Consider the following 20,520-nt stretch of genomic DNA (forward strand, 5'->3'; position numbering starts at 1 on the left):
TTGGTTTAGAAACCATACTTCAACGAGAATTTATTTGTGAAATTCTAAACCGTCAAAATTTCACTCATCACCCTAGTATAAACCCTAGAAGAGAAGATGATGAAAAACTTAAAGGAAAAAACTATACTAAAGCTATGTACTACTACTCCCAAGCTACACTAATGTTATGCTATGGTATGGTCTTCCTTTTCCCTTTCTTGTGAGCTAAATGGCTTCAGAAATGGGCCTCCAAACCTCCAAAATCGCAAGTCACGTGAGATTTTATTGAAGGCATGTGCGGACACACAGACGTGTGCATCCGGACACTCTGCTGAAAATCTCTACCCGTGCATACGCACAAGTAGTTGTGCGCACGCACACTAGGCGATGCTTGATTGAACGCGCGACGCGCACTGTAACACCCTACCATACAGAGTCTTATGCTTAAGTCATAATCCAGAGATGGCAAGGTATTACGACCTCTAAAACAAAAATCTAGTACGTATAGTAGTGTGAATAAGGATTATAACTATGAGCCTTTGTAGAAAAAGGGGTAAACAAAAATCGCAACTCGAAAGCGCAACACTCCGATCGATAACGCAACGAGCAAAGGATAAGTTAACGCGAGATTATATATATACAAAAGAGTGTCAAAATGGGAATATCAAAACTCAAATCCAGAAGCGAAGATAACCGGTCCGAGCATAGCAATATATATATACATATAATAAAATAAGGAAACCCCAAAGGAAACCCAAAGGGATACAAATACAGAACCCTATTCTCTAAAAATCTCCTATAAGAGGAGTCATCACAGTTTGTATTATTTAGTGGAGATAAAAGTATCTAAACAAGATATATAAACTGAGACGGAGTCCCGAGAACAAAGGATCTTCGCTAATCCAGAAGTCTCCAGCATGCCTCAGTGAGAAACCTCACGTCCTGCATCTGAAAACCACAAAATCCGCATGCGTGAGAACCAGAGGTCCCCAGCATGGTAACAGCTTCCACATATATAATACATAATAATAGAGGAAAGCCGAAGGCAATCTTAGAACTTCCTCCAGATAATATCAAAGCTTATAAACAAACTAAACTGTAAGTGGCAACTGACTAAAGATCCTTCAGTCTAACTAATACTTCCCTTTCCAATTCCTTCAGACCTCACAACCACCAGCAGGAGTATAATATAGCAAACACAGTTATATCAGACAAGAGATTTACAAATAGGAACAGATAAGGCATTTAGACAATTAGCAAGTAATATACAGTCAAACAGGCAATCTCAAACAATTCATATAGTATGCATATGATGAATGCCTGTCCCTAGTGGCTGATGATATCATCTGTCAGTCACAGCATATATGCATTTATACTTAGCCATAATCATGGCTCCGCCGTAACACCGCAATAATCTAGCCATCCGGCTCATGGTTAAATCCATAACCAGCCAATTCATTAATAATTACGGCCCTTTGGCCCATGGCACAACAAGCACTTCCACCGCCATCCTCCGCATCTCACATAATCATCTTTGATCCTCATTGATCATTCATTTTTCCCTTGCTTCACTCACAAGTTACCACATTTACTAGCCCCTTGCTTCATTGCTAGGCATATTATAATAATTTAAGACATAAGTGGTGAGATCGGAGGCTTAGAAGTATGAAATTTGGCTTTTAAAACTCAAAAATCAACTTTGGGATGAAAACAGGGCCACGCGTATGCGCACTCCACGCGCACGCGTGGATGGCCACAAAATCTCATCGACACGCAAGCGTCATACGCGCGGACGCGCGGATTGAAAAATAGCCAAACGACGCGTGAGCGTCAACCACGCGTACGCGTGGGTGCTCTTGCGCCCCAGGCACAAAACTGGCACAACTCTGGCACAACTCTCGGGAAAATAGCTGGGCATTTGGTGCAGCGCATCGACGCGCCCGTGCACACCACGCGCACGCGTGGATGGTGCTTTCTTGAAGAATGACGCGTACGCGCCAAGTGCACCTACGCACGGAGGGTCATTCTGCTAAAAAAATTTTCTAAGTTAAAAGCTGCAGAATTTACAAATTCAACCCCCAATCTTCCGACGGACATAACTTTATAATTTTAAATCGTTTTTCACCCGTTCTTTGAACGGCATGGACATCCCGGGTCCAATTTCATTTGTAAACAGATTTGGCACAAATCAGAGATCCGTAGTCCATGTTATGTCCCGTCAAAGTATGCCCAAAAACCATATTTTCATACAAAACCATAAAGTGCCATTTTCAAAACAAGCCACTTTCAACTCTTTTCAAAATCAATCAAAACATGCCAATTTTATCCATTTTCTTTGAAATCAATCAAAATGTACCAAAATCAACATCAAGCCATCCCCAACTCACACATTGATATTTTACCAAATTTCTCAAAATCACCATCCAACCCTTTTAACACTTTTCAATCAAATGGCTAAAGGACAAACACAATATCATGTCATACATCCTCCCTCATCCCAATTTCCAATAATACCATTTCCAATCAACCATCGTTATACAAAATCAACATCATACTCACCATCAACATGGTACCACCCACCAATTCAACCATAATCATTCATCAAGCATATATCACAACATGCATTTTCTCATATATCACAAAATCAAGGCATTAATATTCATAATCACATATATGATCACATCATATATCTCAACCATTTAACAATATCAACCATTCAATGCCTATCTTAGGGCCTCTAGCCTAAGTATTTCCTACCACATTACATATTAGATACGAGAAACCGAGACCATACCTTAGCCGATTTCCCAAGCTCAACCGGAGCACTTCCAAACCACTTGTCCACAAGCTCTCAAGGTCTCAACACCTCCAAGAACAGATTTTATCACACAAAACCCTCTCCCAAGCTTTCCAAAATCACCAATAAAACTCCAATATTCACATATACACAACCTAAGCCACAATCATCATACCCATACACAACATCTCAATACCCAACATCATAGAACAACAAATTACACTAGGATTGAGAATCTTACCACACCTAAGATCCAAGGAGACAAGATTAACCTTCTCCTTCAAGAGAGTTGGGTCCTATAACATCAAAGAGCCCAAAATCTCAACATTTCATCCATGAAACTCGAAAACAAGGGCTGGAATTTCGAAGAGCAAAACATGGCTTAACTTAAGATTAATTGTATGGGTTTTGTAGGGCTCTCCACGGTGAACGCGTTGCCGCAAACGGTGCGGCGATCGGAGCTCTAGATCAAAAGTTTTGGTGGTTTGATGATCAACCAAGGGAGAGAACTTGAGAGAGTGTTCTTCCCCCCTCCAAATCAATTTCAGCGTGTGTTTGTGTGTTGTGAGGAGAGAGAGTGCTGAAAACTAGGGTTTTGGTTTAGTTTAGTTGGGCAAGGGCCCACTTTGGGTCCAGTTGGCCCGGTTTGGTCCGTTTGGTCCAATGTTGGTCCGATTTCTATAAAATTGGTACCGAAATTCTCGTCTCACTCTCCTCTATCACATTTAGCCATAAAAATAACATTTTTGGCTTTCTAGAATAAATTCTCATTTATGGGTTAATTACCCATTAATTAACCGGGTCTTACATCCTACCCACTGATGACAAGTCATCTTAGCCTATTTTAACTAGTTTTTTTCTTTTGTTTTCATTAGAATTATGCACTTTCTTGAGCTACAAGCAAGCCAATTAGGTAGATTTTCATGTTTCCTTTGATTTAATCAACCATGTATGAATTCATGCTTTTTCATGAGGTTTTATACTATAATTGTCACATATTATGAAAGAATGAATATCTCATGATTTTAAGCATAGATTTGATGTGTTTGGTTGATTAATGATAGGTGAAGAAAGCTTGGAGAAAGGTTGAAGCAAGAAAGAATAGCTAGGAGTAAAGAGAAGACAATGGAATAAGTAAAATTGAACCAGGAAGCAAAAAGCTGGACCTAAAGTTAGCCTCAAACTTTTGCACAAACTTTTGGGTAAGTTAGCCCCAACGTTAGCCCCTAACTTTTGGGCTAACGTTGGAACTTGAAAATCACTCCCTGGGTACCAAAAGTTTGCGCCAACGTTAGCCCCTAACTTGGAGGCTAACGTTGGCACATGAAAACTACAAGGGGAGGAGCAAAAGTTTGCGCCAACGTTAGCCCCTACCTTTTGGGCTAACGTTGGCGCCACAAGTGCACCAAGGAAGGCCAACGTTGGTGCAAAAGTTAGACCCCTAACTTTTGCACCAACGTGAGTATCAGCAAGTTATGTTGGCTGATATGAAAAGTTGGACCAAAAGTTAGACCCTAACTTTTGCTCCAACTTTTGGTCCAACTTTTGCAAAACTCCAACCCGGTTCAATTGGTTCACTTTGGTTCTTCTCCAAACTTCAAGAGCAATCAACCAAGGCCTCTTTCAACCCAATTCCACCAAGAGCAAAGGCCCAACTCAAGGCTTGAAGATCATTTGAAGAAAGTGTATAAATAGGATAGAATTCAAGTTCTTCGGGGAGCTTTTCCCTTTTGAGTTTTCATAAAAGTTTTTCGGAGAGCTTTGGACATTGAGTGATCTTTAATTTCTTAGTTTGGGGGAAGGAGAATTCCACTCTCTTCCTCTTCATTTTATTGGTTTCAATTTCAATTGCAATTGTCTTGAATCTTGGGTTGGAGAATTGAAGGAATTATGTTTCAATCTCATCCTTGGATCTCTCTGTTTATTTACTGCTTAATTGAATTTTAGTTTCGGTTAATTGTTCTTCATCTACTTTCTTTGCAATTTACTTTTCCCGTGCAATTGTTCTTGTTGGATCAAGGAAGGTAGTGAGATCTAGACCTGGTTTTCTAGTCTCTGGACCCCTGAGATCTGAAATTCCAATTTACATTCTGTTTTTGCTTTTCATGTTTATTTACTTGTTTTGCTTCAGATCCGATTCAACCCAAATACTCTTTTACTTTTCTGTTTGATGCAAATTTACTTTTCCTTGTTTAATTTCTGCAAATCCAAGTCCCAATCCCCTTTATAATTCAAGTCATTTACATTTCTTGCACTTTAAGATTCTGCAATTTACATTTCTTGCATTCTAAGTTTCTGCCATTTAATTTCTTGTTCTTTAAGATTCAGCAATTTATTTCCTGTTCTCTTTAATTTTATAAGGTTGAAGGCTGAGGTATAAACATTTACACAAATGGAGGCTGAACCCATCTATGAGGCATGGGAGAGGTATAAGGCTCTAATCAGGAAATGTCCTCCTGCCATGTTTAATGAGTGGGAGAAGCTGCAGAACTTCTATGAAGGCTTAACACTGAAATCCCGGGAAGCGTTGGATCATTCAGCTGGAGGTTCCTTGCAACTAATGAAAACTGCAGAGGAGGCTCAAGAACTCATTGATATGGTGGCCAACAACCAATATTTCTTTGCTCATCAAAGAGGCCGCCAACCATCACAAAGGAGAGGAGTAATGGAACTAGAAGGAGTGGATTCAATCCTGGCTCAAAACAAATTAATGCAGCAGAAAATTCAACAACAATTTGAGCAAATGACCAAGAGGATTGATGGCCTCCAAGTTGCAGCAGTTAACACCAGCCAACCATCAGCCACATGGGGGCAAAATGAAGAAATCCAAGAGGAGCAACAGCAGGAACAAGTCCAGTACATGCATTCAAATCCAAATGAATTCTATGGTGATACCTACAACCCCTCATGGAAAAATCACCCCAACCTCAGATGGGGAGACACCCACAACCAAAACCAACACCCATGGCAGAGGAACTCAAACCAAAACAACCCAAGAAATAACCAAAACTACAACCAGCAACAGACTAACCAAAACACATACAGAAAACCTCAAAACAACTACCCTAATCTCAACCAGTACCAATCCAACAACCATTCCACCAACCAAAATACCTACCACCCACCACCCACATCTCACAACCCACCACAAGCATCACCTGAACCTCAAAGACTCACCAACTTGGAGACCTTGATAGAAAAAATGATGAAACATCAAGAAATAACAAACAAAAACCATGAAGCATCATTGAAGAACCTAGAGAGGCAGATTGGGCAACTCTCCAAGCAAGTATCTGTTGAGAGACCTTCAAACTCACTGCCGAGTGACACAATCCCAAATCCTAAGGAGGAATGCAAGGCAGTACAATTAAGGAGTGGGAGAACATTGATGAGCAACAATGACACTACAAAGAAGCAAGCAGAGAGCATCAAAGAACCAACAGAGGATGAGAAGCAAACAAAGGCAGATGAACCTAAGGAGCAAGTTGTGATGCCAAACAAAAGCACTGAGAAACCCAAGGAGAAAAACAACCAGCCACATAGCTCAAAGGAAGTGACTCAAGGATAGCAGCAAATAGGGAAGAGCATCACACCTCCACTGCCATATCCTCAGAGGTTTAACAAAGAGGCTAAGGACCAACAGTTTCATAAGTTTCTTGAGATTTTTAAGAAACTGGAAATCAATATTCCCTTGGCCGAAGCACTTGAACAAATGCCTCTGTATTCCAAATTTTTGAAGGAGCTTATCAACAAGAAAAGAAGCTGGGATGAGAAAGATACCATAGTGATTACTGAGGAATGCAGGGCCTTGATTCAAAAGGGGCTTCCTCCCAAGCTTGAGGACCCAGGGAGCTTCCTACTGCCGTGCACCATTGGGGAAGTAACCATCACTAAAGCAATGTGCGATCTAGGAGCAAGCATTAACTTAATACCATCCTCCTTGGTGAAAAAGCTGCATATAAAGGAAGTCAAACCGGTAAAGATGACTCTAGAGTTGGTAGATAAATCAATGGTGCACCCCAGGGGTGTAATTGAAAATCTGTTGGTCAAGGTGGACAGTTTTATATACCCTGCTGATTTTGTGGTTCTAGATTCAGACAAGGATGATGGTGACTCTGTTATACTGAGAAGGCCATTCTTGGCCACTGCTAGAGCTATCATAGACATAAAGCAAGGAGAACTAACTCTCAGGATGCATGATAAGAGTGTCACTCTGAAAGTAGTACCAGAAGCGCAGTTCAGTGATGAGAAGAAAGATTATATGGAACTCGACAAGGAAGAATCACAGTTAACGAAAGAAAGCAACAAGGTGATTCACAACAACATCCCAAAGCAAGAAGAAGATAATGCAGCATGGGAAGAAGAAAAAGAACTTGTACAGAGCAATGAAGAGATTCATGAAAGCATTGATGTGTTAGTTATCAAGAAGAAGAATCCCAAAATGAAGCCCACTTGCAAGCAGAAAGGATCAATAAGAAGAAGGAAGAAGAATGAAAACAGAATCAAAAAGGGTTGGAAGAACAAAAAAATTCCAACAGAAGGGCTCTCCAAAGGTGACAAAGTGCAGTTAGTCTATCAACAACTGGGAGCAAGCCAACAGATTGATGATTACTATACTGTGAGCAAAATACTCTCACTAGAACATGCTGAGATAGAACACCAAGGAACAAAGAAGAAGCTCACAATCAGAAGGGACAAGTTGAGGCACTATAACCATCAACCACCATGAAAGAAAGCCCCAATGTCAAGCTAGTGACATTAAAAGAGCGCTTGTTGGGAGGCAACCCAACCTGAGGTAGTTTTCTTTTCATAGCTATTTCAATAAAAAGGTTAAATGATTGGTATGTATTGCAAGGAGCTAAGTTTGGTGTTTCACACCAAAACAATTTAACGGAGAATAAAGGATTCTAAGTTTGGTGTTCCACCAAAATCTCACTTAAAAGCACATTCTCACCTTCTGCACAAAGGGTTACTAGCTCCAAGCAATCTGATAAATCATTTAATCATTGTCTGTTTCTAGTTTTTAGTTTTATTACCTTTAGCAAAGGCTTAGGCTTTCACATATGGTTATGCATAAGAAACATGGCAAGGGACTAAGTTTGGTGTTCACACATCAAAGTAAGTTCAAACGCCTACAAGAAAGTCTTGAACACTAACCAGTCATCTAAGGGCTTGAGAAACAAGCAACTTCCATTAACACTGAAAATCACCCCTGGGCACCAAAAGATTGCGCCAACGTTAGCCCCTAACTTTCTTCACCTATCATTAATCAACCAAACACATCAAAGCTATGCTTAAAATCATGAGATATTCATTCTTTCATAATATGTGACAATTATAGTATAAAACCTCATGAAAAAGCATGAATTCATACATGGTTGATTAAATCAAAGGAAACATGAAAATCTACCTAATTAGCTTGCTTATAGCTCAAGAAAGTGCATAATTCTAATGAAAACAAAAGAAAAAGACTAGTTAAAATAAGCTAAGATGACTTGTCATCACAACACCAAACTTAAAGCTTGCTTGTCCTCAAGCAAGAAATAAATTTATGCTCCAAGGTTCTTTCAATTAAGATGGATTGAAGAATAACTTGTAAAGTCCAGTGAGTGAAGTGATCAAGTAACAGTGGGGTAAATTCTAAATCATATGCTCATGCAAGGGCTTCAGTGCTTACTAGTCCTCACATATTGGGAGTCTTAGGTCTTAGGACTTTCATCCAAATGGTATCATGGAGATCTCTTTTATATGTAGTCACCTTGAAGCAGCTTATAGTTTCTTTGCTTTGGCCTTGACTCTAAGTGTCATGTCTCAAAGCGGCTCTTTAAATAAGTTTTCAATCAATACTCCTAAACCAGTTGGTTTTAAGGTATTAGGTGTTAAAGCACCCCTAAGGATTTACTTGCTCAAGCCTCTTTCTTTGTTTTGCTTGCTGCTTCTCGGATCAATTGATTTTTGAGAATCTCCACAATACTTCTTTGAACTTCATGTCCTGCCTATGAGCTCCCATGCAAGTTTTCACAAGCATGCAACCTCAATACAAAATCATATAACCAGAACCACCACTTTTTCCTAATCTTTTGCTTGCCTCAAAATTGTTTGATTCCTCAATCCTTCTTTTCAAAGAACTTTCATGTGATGTATTTCTTGGAAATTGAGTGCAAACAAGTTTTGAAGATAAGAATGTTGTGAATGATCAAGCATCTTGCTTCTTGAATCACAGAAAGACTATGCTATGCAGGCAAGCAGGGGTAAAAAAAACTATACTATGCAGACAAGCAGGGCAGATAAGGATACAATCCAACCTTCAATTATAGCAATATTTGATGTAAAACAATCACTTAACAATACAACCTGTTGAAGTTTACTTGCTTTCCTTCTTCTCATCATCATCATTGCTGGCCTTCATGTTCATCTTTCACCTCTTTGATTGATGATGCTAAACATCTCCAAAAGCTTGTATGATACTCTGCAGTGATATTGAAAGTTGCTTGTTCCCCAAGCACTTGGAAACAATGGTTAATTTTCATGATTTATTTGCGGGCTTTTTGAACTTACTTTGGTGTGGGAACACCAAACTTAGTACCTTGCCAATGGTTAACCATGTGTGATAATTTTTTCTCTTTTCTTCTTCTTTTTCAAAAGCAATAAAACTGAAAACTAGGAAACAGCAGAATAGTTAATTAGTTCATCCAACATGCTTGAAGCCAGCATTATGCAGAGAATGAGAATGTATTTTATAATGGGATTTTGGTGAAACACCAAACTTAGAATCCTGCATTCTCCTTTAGATTGTTTTGGTGTGCAACACCAAACTTAGCTTCTTTGCATTATAGATAGAACTAATTAACCTTTTTATTAAAAATAGTTATGAACAGAAAACTACCTCATGTTGGGTTGCCTCCCAACAAGCGCTCTTTTATTGTCACTAGCTTGACATCCTCTGTGCTTGCTCAGCTCAAATTCTGAGCTTCCTTTTCCTTGTCCCATTGTCCTTCTAAGTGAGGCTTTGCTTTCTTCTCACTCGTTTCTGTGAGGTTTTTGGCTAATTGTTCCATTTGCTTCCCAATTCCCCCGAGTAAGTTCTCATGGTGTTTTTCATCATCACTTGATGTGTCATCATTCTCTCTACTACGCTCTCTAGATTGGTGATCCTTTGAGAATTCTGTGAGATTGTGTGGTGATGTTGTTGCAGGTTTGGGAAGTGGTTGTTGTAGTTGAAGTTCCTTGGTTTCTGATGTTGAGGTTCCCTCATTCTTAGATAAGAATGTGGCTTCCATGGTGGGAACTGTGCATTCATTGTAGTGGAATGGAGAAAATCAAGTTGTCTAGCCATTGACTCCAATTGTTGCTGAGTTTGCTGATGTAGCTGTTTGCTTTGATTCATGACTGCCTTCATTCCTTCAAGATTCATCGTATCTTTCTCTGAAGTTGCATTCTATGGTGTCTCAAAGGAGTGTTTGTTGTTGGTTCTCTTGTCATTGAACCTTGCAGTTCCTTGACCAGTTGCTGTTGCTTCGAGTAAGTCATCTGAGAAGTGATCCACCGCTCTCCTCGTTTCTGGGGTTAATCCTTCGTAGAATGCTTGGAAAGCCACTTTGTCATTTGCTTTCTTGTATCTTTCCCATGCTTTGAGCAATGGTTCTTCCTCTCCTTGCATGAATGGATGTGTTCCCTCTTTCATCTTGATGTTCTGTTGGGATGTAGAGAATTTGGCTAGAAATTTGACAACCAAACCATCCCAACTAGTGATACTTCCTTGGGGAAGAGTTTCAAGCCATTGTGCTGCCTCATCCTTTAGTGAGAAAGGGAATAGCAAGAGCTTATAGACATCATTATTGACAACATCACAGATCCTCAGAAAAATAGATAGATGCTGTTCAGGATCCTCCAATGGATTTTCACCATAGGAACAATTGTTCTCTATTAGTGTAATGATTTGCGGCTTCATGTTGGCATGTTCTTCTTTCTCAGAAACTTCATTTTCAATGATATCCTTCCCTCTGGCTGCTCTATTTTCCTGCGACATAAAAATCAACAACGGAACACACAGTGATACTCTTGAAAATTGAGTGTAGTCAGTTGAGACAAAACTTCAAACAGTTAGTGGGTTAGTCAAAAATTAAAGAAAAAAAAATGCTTGATCTAGATCACCACCTCACTTAATCATTGTCAATCTAATCAATCCCCGGCAACGGCGCCAAAAACTTGATGAGTATTTTGGTGGAAAAATGAATTTTTCCCAAAACACACAAATCTAACCGGCAAATGCACCGGGTCGCATCAAGTAATAAAAACTCACGCGAGTGAGGTCGATCCCACAGGGATTGAAGGATTGAGCAATTTTTGTTTAGTGGTTGATTTAGTCAAGCGAATCAAGTTTTGGTTGGGTGATTTGTGATTTGCAGAATTTAAATTGCATGAAGTTAAAGAGAGCAGGAAATTAAATTGCTGAATCTTAAAGAACAAGAAATTAAATGGCAGAAACTTAGAGTGCAAGAAATGTAAATTGCGGAATCTTAAAGTGCAAGAAATGTAAATGGCTCGAAATGTAAAGGGGCTTGGGAGTTGGATTTGCAGAAATTAAACAAAGAAAAGTAACTTGCATCAAACAAAAGAGTAAAAGATGGTTTTGGGTTGAATCGGATCTTGAAGCAGTAAGGTAAATGAACATTAAAAGCAAGAAACAAAATGTAAATTAGGAATTCAGATCTCAGGACCCAGAGACTAGAAAACCAAGTCTAGATCTCAATGCCTTCCTAGATCCAACAAGAACAATTGCAAGGGAATTGTAAATTGCAAGGAAAGTAGATGAGAAGCAAGTAACAGAAACTGAAATGCAATTGCAGTAAATAAACAGAGGGATCCAAGGATGAGATTGAAACAGAATTTCTTCAATTCTCCACCCCAAGATCCAAGACAATTGTAATTGAAATTGAAAGCAATAAAACTAAGAGGAAGAGAAGTGAATTCTCCGTCCCCAAGACTAAGAAATTAAAGATCACTCAATATCCAAAGCTCTCCGAAAACTATTATGAAAATTCAAAGGGAAGCTCCCTGAAGAACTTGAATTCTATCCTATTTATACACTTTCTTCAAATGATCTTCAAGCCTTGAGTTGGGCCTTTGCTCTTGGTGGAATTGGGTTGAAAGAGGCCTTGGTTGATTGCTCTTGAAGTTTGGAGAAGAACCAAAGTGAACCAATTGAACCGGGTTGGAGTTTTGTAAAAGTTGGACCAAAAGTTGGAGCAAAAGTTAGGGTCTAACTTTTGGTCCAACTTTTCATATCAGCCAACATAACTTGCTGATACTCACGTTGGTGCACTTGTGGCGCCAACGTTAGCCCAAAAGTTAGGGGCTAACGTTGGCGCAAACTTTTGCTCCTCCCCTTGTAGTTTGGGGCTAACTTTTCACCCAAAAGTTTGTGCAAAAGTTTGAGGCTAACTTTAGGTCCAGCTTTTTGCTTCCTGGTTCAATTTCACTTATTCCATTGTCTTCTCTTTACTCCTAGCTATTCCTTCTTGCTTCAACCTTTCTCCAAGTTTTCTTCACCTATCATTAATCAACCAAACACATCAAAGCTATGCTTAAAATCATGAGATATTCATTCTTTCATAATATGTGACAATTATAGTATAAAACCTCATGAAAAAGCATGAATTCATACATGGTTGATTAAATCAAAGGAAACATGAAAATCTACCTAATTAGCTTGCTTATGGCTCAAGAAAGTGCATAATTCTAATGAAAACAAAAGAAAAAGACTAGTTAAAATAGGCTAAGATGACTTGTCATCACCCACCTAATTGGGAATTTCACCCACAAAATTCGAATTCAATTACCTGAGAATAAGTGCGGATAATCCGTTCGCATCTCCGACTCAAGTTCCCAAGTGTGTTCCTCAACACCGCCTCGACTCCAAGCCACTTTGACTAATGAAACCTCTTTTCCACGCAACCGTTTGATACTAGTATCGTCAATTCTAACTGGAGCCGCTGGAAGCGTCAAATCTTCTCTTAACTGAACCGACTCAGGTTCTAATACATGGCTAGCATCAGGAGTGTACTTCCGAAGCTGTGAGACGTGAAACACATCTTGCAGGTTTGAAAGATGAGGTGGTAGAGCCATCCGATACGCTACCGGTCCAATCCTCTCCAGGATCTGAAATGGACCAATGTATCGAGGATTCAACTTCTTCGCTTTAATCGCCCTACCTACTCCTGTGGTTGGAGTAACCTTCAGGAAAACAAGATCTCCTTCTTCAAATTCCAAGGGCTTCCGCCTCTGATCGGCGTAACTCTTCTTGCGACTCTGCGCCGTAAGCATCCTATCTCGGATTTTCTTGACTTGTTCAGTGGTCTCAGCTATCATCTCCGGCCCCAACAAACCTTTCTCTCCAGCTTCATACCAACATAGCGGAGATTGACATTTCCTCCCATACAATGCCTCATACGGAGCCATTCCAATGCTCGCATGGTAACTATTATTGTATGCAAACTCCACTAACGGCATATACCGATCCCAACTCGCTGGTTGATCCAAAACACAAGCTCTCAACATATCCTCTAGTGTTTGGATCGTCCTCTCGGATTGACCATCTGTTTGAGGATGGTACGCTGTACTCAAGCTTAATCGGGTTCCAAAAGCTTTCTGATATGCACCCCAGAACCTCGAAGTGAAACGAGGATCTCTATCAGAGATTATAGTAGCAGGTATACCATGGAGTCTCACAATCTCCTTTATGTATAACCGAGCTAGCTCCTCAAGGGGGTAAGTCATCCGAATGGGAAAAAAGTGAGCTGACTTCGTCAGTCGGTCCAGAATCACCCAGATAGCATCAAAACCAGTCCTAGTCCTTGGCAATCCCGACACAAAGTCCATTGCAATACTTTCCCACTTCCATTGCAGAACCTCTAAAGGTTGCAACATCCCAGAAGGTCTTTGATGTTCAATCTTTACCTTTTGGCAAGTTAAGCACTTTGAAACATATTTCGCCACATCATTCTTCATACCTGGCCACCAAAATATCGCCTTTAAATCATGGTACATCTTAGTACTTCCCGGGTGAATGGAGTTGATCAAAGAGATATTTCAAGCTCTTGTGATCGGAGAAGACTTGGAACTTAACCCCAAAGAGATAATGCCTCCACACCTTCAAGGCAAACACGACCGCAGCGAGTTCCAAATCGTGCGTAGGGTAACTAACTTCATGAGGTCTCAACTATCGTGAGGCATACGCCACCACTTTATGATGCTGCATCAGCACGCATCCTAGACCCTTTAGTGAGGCATCACAGTACACCTCAAATGGTTCGTTCGGCTCAGGTAACACCAACACAGGTGCAGTGGTCAACTTTTTCTTCAATGCCTGAAAGCTTTCCTCACACTCAGGAGTCCAAACAAACGGAGTGTCTTTGCGGGTTAATTTTGTCAACGGCAAGGCTAATTGCGAAAAGCCTTTGATGAACCTTCGGTAATAGCCAGCTAAGCCCAGAAAACTCCTTATCTCAGTTACTGTGGTTGGTTGCCTCCAATTCATCACAGCTTTCACCTTAGTTGGATCTATGGCTATTCCCTTCTTACTCACCATGTGACCCAAAAACTTTACCTCATCCTTCCAAAACTTACACTTAGACAGTTTCGCATAGAGTTTCTTCTCCTTTAGAATTTGCAACACGGTCCTCAAGTGTTCCGCATGCTCTTCTTCAGTCTTGGAGTAAATTAGTATGTCGTTAATGAAGACAACAACGAATTTATCCAGAAACGGACGGAACACTCTATTCATGTAATACATGGATACCGCAGGAGCGTTCCTCAACCCAAAGGACATTACAGTATACTCGTAATGACTATAACAAGTACTAAAAGCGGTCTTAGGGATATCTTCACCCCTCACCCTTATCTGGTGATAACCGGATCGCAAATCTATCTTGGAGAAAACCCCAGCTCCTTGTAACTGATCCATGAGATCATCAATCCTCGGCAATAGGTACTTATTCTTTATGGTGACCTTGTTCAGCTGCCTGTAATCCACACAGAGTCACATACTTCCATCTTTCTTCTTTACCAGTAACACTGGAGCACCCCACGGGGAAACACTTGGTCAGATAAAGTTCTTACCCAACAATTCCTCTAACTGAGACTTTAGCTCGGCCATCTCTAACGGTGACATTCTATAAGGAGCACTTGAGATTGGTCCCACCCCAGGCACCAATTCAATAGCAAACTCGACCTCTCGGTTAGGTGGAAATTCCTCAATATCATCGGGAAACACTTCCGGAAACTCACACACTACCAGAATCTGATCCAACCTTTGGTCATCACCCGAAACACCCGCGGTTAACAACAGGATACCCTGACATTCAATTCCGGAACAGTTCACCATCATCGAATTCAAGTAATAATTATTCACCATAACCGGCCCTTCTGTATCTTCCGGCATAAAGTACACCGACTTTGTAGAACAATCAAGCAGGACATGGTTCTCAGATAACCAGTCCAATCCCAAGATAAGATCAAGACCGATCATCGGTAAGCAGATTAAATTATGGACAAAATCACGCTGCTTGAACCTAAACAAAACTTTCGGGCATCCTAGCCTAGTTACCATGGCTTCACGGGTAGCATTATATACTTTTAGGTCATAACCTAAGGTTACGATCTTCAATCCTAACTCATGGGCTTTCTCAAATGCAATGAATGAATGCGATGCTCCCGAATCAAATAAAGCATTTAAAGTTTGACCAGCCATTTCACAGTTACCTCGAATGAGTGTCTCGGATCCCTCTGCACCCCTAGATGAGGTGGTGAACACCCGACCGGTCTGTTGTGCTTTCCCAGCACCTTGCTTCTGCTGCTCTAGACAACTTGCAGCTCTATGCCCCGCCTTTCCACAATTGTAGCACAAACCCCATCCGGCCTTGCATGGTACTCCCGGATGGTGACTCCCACACCTAGTACAAGTTTGATCATTCTGAGGCTGCTTCCCAAACCTTTTCCCTTGGGAGTAGTTGTTGTTGGGCCTCCTAAAGGAACCTCCACTCTTGAAAGGCGGACCTCTAGGTGCAAAACTCTTCCCTCGATTCTGTGGAAATGATCCTTTGTGACTTCCTTTCTCAGTGGCTGCCCTCTTCACACACTCTTCAGCAACCCTACACTTGTTCCCCAACTCGGAGAAAGTCCTAATCTCCATTGGCCCCACCGAACCAAAAATATCGCTCCGGAGTCTTTCTTCGTACTTAGCACACTTCCATTCCTCATATTCCACCGGAGTCCCTTGACACATACGAGAGAATCTGAACAGCTCCTCAAACTTGTCAGCATACTCAGATACGGATATAGTACCCTGCTTCAGCTGCAACAATTCAAGCTCCTTGGCCGTCCTGGCAGAAGTCGGAAAGTACTTCTTATAGAACTCATCTTGGAAGACATCCCAGGTGATATAATCATCACCCTGCTGCAGGAGGCGTCGGATTCCTTGCCACCAATGCGACGCTTCCCCAGTGAGCAAATAGGTAGCGAACTCCACACGCTGCCCTTCAGGTACCACCTGTGCTTGTAGTGCTCGTTCCATGGCCTGAAACCATGTATCGGCCTCAGTCGGGCTAGTGGTTCCCTTGAACTTAGGCGGATTAATCTTCAAAAAGTTTTCCAGTGTCATCGGGCCCTGAACTCCACCTCCGTCATTACCATGGTTGTTCATCTGTTGACCAAGAGCCTCAGCAGTGGCTTGCATAGCAGCAGCCATGTTCTCCAATGCAGTCATAAAGTTCACCGGGTCATTAGGGTTAATCTCCGGCACACGAGCATTCGTGTGACCGCTCCTACGACCTCTACCGCGTCCACGAGGTGCCATCTGGTTCCTATACACACCAAACAATCGATATTAAGTTGATCAGTCTCAATATCGGAAGTCTAGTGCTTCAAAGTCCCAAATGCATGCTAATGAACGTTTATGCCAATTATATCAAGCAGATATACTAATAGCACATAACACACATACAGAGAATGCACAGAAGCATAGTCAGTCCGTCCCTCAGGCTCTACAGGAACGAACTGCTCTGATACCATAATGTAACACCCTACCATACAGAGTCTTATGCTTAAGTCATAATCCAGAGATGGCAAGGTATTACGACCTCTAAAACAAAAATCTAGTACGTATAGTAGTGTGAATAAGGATTATAACTAGGAGCCTTTGGAGAAAAAAGGGTAAACAAAAATCGAAACTCGAAAGCGCAACACTCCAATCGATAACGCAACGAGCAAAGGATAAGTTAACGCGAGATTATATATATACAAAAGAGTGTCAAAAACGGGAATATCAAAACTCAAATCCGGATGCGAAGATAACCGGTCCGAGCATAGCAATATATATATACATATAATAAAATAAGGAAACCCCAAAGGGACACAAATACAGAACCCTATTCTCCAAAAATCTCCTATAAGAGGAGTCATCACAGTTTGTATTATTTAGTGGAGATAAAAGTATCTAAATAAGATATATAAACCGAGACGGAGTCCCGAGAACAAAGGATCTTCTCTAATCCAGAAGTCTCCAGCATGCCTCAGCGAGAAACCTCACGTCCTGCATCTGAAAACCACAAAATCCGCATGGGTGAGAACCAGAGGTCCCCAGCATGGTAACAGCTTCCACATATATAATACATAATAATAAAGGAAAGCCGAAGGCAATCCTAGAACTTCCTCCAGATAATATCAAAGCTTATAAACAAACTAAACCGTAAGTGGCAACTGACTAAAGATCCTTCAGTCTAACTAATACTTCCCTTTCCAATTCCTTCAGACCTCCCAACCCCCAGCAGGAGTATAATATAGCAAACACAGTTATATCAGACAAGAGATTTACAAATAGGAACAGATAAGGCATTTAGACAATTAGCAAGTAATATGCAGTCAAATAGGCAATCTCAAACAATTCATATAGTATGCATATGATAAATGCCTGTCCCTAGTGGCTAATGATATCATCTGTCGGTTATAGAGCCAACCCGACAAGTCCTGGTAGCCAACCATTGGACTGTCCCTCTGTCGTGCATCCCCAACTCGAGTTATACTCATCATAAACTTCATCATAATCATGATCCATATCCATCAACCTCACTGGTGAATATTTACGGGGGCGAGCTCATCCGGGCCTTTCACAGTGCCCGGCCACACTGACGACATAGGGTCAAAAGAGCTTCGAGTCTCAACCTGGAGCACGTGGTGGCTAGCCACTGCTTCCTCCCAGGGAAATCCTCATCTCAGATGGTGGAAGTGCAAACATTCACAATTCATTTAACAGCATATATGCATTTATACTTAGCCATAATCATGGCTCCGCCGTAACACGGCAATAATCTAGCCATCCGGCTCACGGTTAAATCCATAACCAGCCAATTCATTAACAATTACGGCCCTTCGGCCTATGGCACAACAAGCACTTCCACCGCCATCCTCCGCATCTCACATAATCATCTTTGATCCCATTGATCATTCATTTTCCCTTGCTTCACTTGCAAGTTACCACATTCACTAGCCCTTTTCCTCATGCTAGGCATATCATAATGATTCAAGACATAAGTGGTGAGATCGGAGGCTTAGAAGTATGAAATTTGGCTTTTAAAACTCAAAAATCAACTTTGGGATGAAAACAGGGCCACGCGTACGCGCACTCCACGCGCACGCGTGGATGGCCACAAAATCTCATCGACGCGCAAGCGTCATACGCGTGGACGCGCGGGTTAAAAAATAGCCAAACGACGCGCGAGCGTCAACCACGCGTACGCGTAGGTGTTCTTGCTCCCCAGGCACAAAACTGGCACAACTCTGGCACAACTCTCGGGAAAATAGCTGGGCATTTGGTGCAGCGCATCGATGCGGCTGTGCACACCACGCGCACGCGTGGATGGTGCTTTCTTGAAGAACGACGCATACGCGCCAAGTGCGCCTACGCGCGGAGGATCATTCTGCTAAAAAAATTTTCTAAGTTAAAAGCTACAGAATTTACAGATTCAACCCCCAATCTTCCAACGGACATAACTTTCTCATTTAAAATCGTTTTTCACCCGTTCTTCGAACGGCATGGACATCCCGGGTCCAATTTCATTTGTAAACAGATTTGGCACAAATCAGAGATCCGTAGTCCAAGTTATGTCCCATCAAAGTATGCCCAAAAACCATATTTTCATACAAAACCATAAAGTGCCATTTTCAAAACAAGCTACTTTCAACTCTTTTCAAAATCAATCAAAACATGCCAATTTCATCCCTTTTCTTTGAAATCAATCAAAATATACCAAAATCAACATCAATCCATCCTCAACTCACACATTGACATTTTACCAAATTTCCCAAAATCACCATCCAACCATTTTAACACTTCTCAATCAAATGGCTAAAGGACAAATACAATATCATGTCATACATCCTCCCTCATCCCAATTTCCAATAATACCATTTTCAATCAACCATTATTATACATAATTAACATCATACTCACCATCAACATGGTACTACCCACCAATTCAACCTTAATCATTCATCAAGCATATATCACACCATGCATTTTCTCATATATCACAAAATTAAGGCATCAATATTCATAATCACATATATGATCACATCATATATCTCAACTATTTAACAACATCAACCATCCAATGCCTATCTTAGGGCCTCTAGCCTAAGTATTTCCTACCACATTACATATTAGATACGAGAAACTGAGACCATACCTTAGCCGATTTCCCAAGCTCAACCGGAGCACTTCCAAACCACTTGTCCACAAGCTCTCAAGGTCTCAACACCTCCAAGAACAGATTTTATCACACAAAACCCTCTCCCAAGCTTTCCAAAATCACCAATCAAACTCCAATATTCACATATACACAACCTAAGCCACAATCATCATACCCATACACAACATCTCAATACCCAACATCATAGAACAATAAATTACACTAGGGTTGAGAATCTTACCACACCCAAGGTCCAAGGAGACAAGATTAACCTTCTTCTTCAAGAGAGTTGGGTCCTATAATATCAAAGAGCCCAAAATCTCAACATTTCATCCATGAAACTCGAAAACAAGGGCTGGAATTTCGAAGAGCAAAACGTGGCTTAACTTAAGATTGATTGTATGGGTTTTGTAGGGCTCTCCTCGGTGAACACGTGGCCACAAACGGTGCGGCGATCGGAGCTCTAGATCAAAAGTTATGGTGGTTTGAAGATCAACCAAGGGAGAGAACTTAAGAGAGTGTTCTTCCCCCCCTCCAAATCAATTTCAGCGTGTGTTTGTGTGTTGTGAGGTGAGAGAGTGCTGAAAACTAGGATTTTGGTTTAGTTTAGTTGGGTCAAGGGCCCACTTTGGGTCCGGTTGGCCCGGTTTGGTCCGTTTGGTCCAATCTTGGTCCGATTTCTATAAAATTGGTACCGAAATTCTTGTCTCACTCTCCTCTATCACATTTAGCCATAAAAATAACATTTTTGGCTTTCTAGAATAAATTCTCATTTATGGGTTAATTAGCCGTTAATTAACTGGGTCTTACACGCACGGTGCGACCCACGCACACGCGTGGCTCTGATCCGATGGCTGTGCACACTAGGCTGAGCTCTTTTTCTTTGATTCTTCATGCTTTCTCCACTTTGAATGCTCTTCTTCCATTTTCTCCAAGCCATTCCTACCTTATACCTCTGAAATCACCCCGAAATAACATCAAGGCATCGAATGGAAGGTA

Source organism: Arachis ipaensis, chromosome B01 (genome assembly GCF_000816755.2).
Source record: "Arachis ipaensis cultivar K30076 chromosome B01, Araip1.1, whole genome shotgun sequence".
NCBI classification, from domain to species: Eukaryota; Viridiplantae; Streptophyta; class Magnoliopsida; order Fabales; family Fabaceae; genus Arachis; species Arachis ipaensis.